Raw genomic sequence first — 1738 nt, forward strand, 5'->3', positions numbered from 1 at the left:
TGCTTCTAAATTGCATAGAAATATATTAACAATTACATGTGGAAGGTTTCAGGAAACTGTAGAATGCCATTTTATTTCTTTGAGACTTTACTGGCTGGAATGAAAGCTATACTGTTTCTGAACGTGTTCTCTCTTTCTTCTCTGAGTACGCTGAGTGTTGCACCCTTCTGGTTCAGAAAGTCAAACTCTAGCCTACACCTGGTATCAAGGCACTTACCTCTGCCACACCTAGCCCAGTAACACCCTGATTCATGATTATTTTGATCTAGGTTACCAGATTTGTTTGATTGATTGGCAACAACAATCAGTAGGGTATGTTTTTTGTCAAGTATTTGAGAAATCATTTTATTTAATTCTGGATTACATATAAGGCCACAAACTGAAAACTAACCTGATAATTATTTATTTAAAAAAAAATATGAGAGCTCAAAAGTATTTAATAACTCCAAATATTGCAGACAGATGTGGTCAGCAGCTGCACTTAAAAAATAAGGAAAAATCTTTAAAGACTCAATCTCCAATACCTGAGATAAGATCATCAATTAAAGGGATGGAAGAGTGGTACTGCTTTGGTAAACTAAAAAATAAGACAATTATTATTAATATTATATATTATTATATTAGAATGTGAATGAGATAGCCTAGTATATTTGATTAGGAGGCTTTTGTTTCTTAGGCAGGAATTTCAGAATTACATTACTTTGCAAGCTAATAGGAAATCATTTGCTTTGGGGAAACCTACAATCCACAGTTCCTTTTGCTCAAATGAGGTAATACATACGGTTACAAGACTTTAAGGGGAAGTATTGTCATTATTTTCCCTCAAAATCGCTGTTATTCTTCACCTAACACATGTATGCTTAACTAATACTTGGTATATAAAGGCAAATTCAAGTTCATCCTTATTTCAAATGATAGAATTTATTAGGGAAAATAGCTAGCCCTAAGTGCACGCTTATGAGAAGTTAAACTCTGATCAGATACACCTCCTCTGCATTCTGCAGCAAGTACTGCCTTTCCTCTTAATATGAGGCTAAAAAGGGTTAATAGCTACAATGAGGAAGCTTTTGTTGAGTATGCTGCTAAGTTTCTGGTCACCCACAAGGAAAATAGTTGCACTCCTTTCAATACCTAGTGAACTGGCTGGACTGAGGATAGTACACCCTAACTATGAGTATGACACCAGGTTGTGCAGCTTAACCTAATCTCTTATGCAGCTGTGTGTTGTGTAAATAAAGCACACAGTATACACTATGAATTTTTCCATTTCTGTTCAGGGTGTACAAACTCCAACTAACCTTCAAGGACAGGAATATATCCTAAAACAATTTCAGTTTTCCTAAACTTCTGCACAACGGGATATCCCAAAAGGCCTTTTAGCTTCTTCCAGGGCACCATCTACTCTCCAAGAAACCTTATCAGGAAGAATTTGTGAATGTTTATTTCCACACAAGTCCCAGTCCAGCTCCCAGAACCAGGCCAACCCTGTTTGACAAGACTGACCACCTGCTTTTCCCCACACCCGTCTCACCTGGCCAAGCGCCCTGAGGACTGCAGGGAGCAGCAACCGGTAGTGCTCAGGTAGTACCGCAGGAATGTCAGTCACCCCCTCAGAGAAAGCCTCCACAAGCACCGCTTCTGCCAGCACCAGCGGGAGAAGCCGGAGCTCCCTCCACGGCCAACATCTTTACCACACGAGCCCGGCCTGGCACCGCCATCAGCGCCTCAGCAGTGAGCG

This window comes from Charadrius vociferus, unplaced genomic scaffold (assembly GCF_000708025.1).
Source record: "Charadrius vociferus isolate BGI_N301 unplaced genomic scaffold, ASM70802v2 scaffold806, whole genome shotgun sequence".
NCBI classification, from domain to species: Eukaryota; Metazoa; Chordata; class Aves; order Charadriiformes; family Charadriidae; genus Charadrius; species Charadrius vociferus.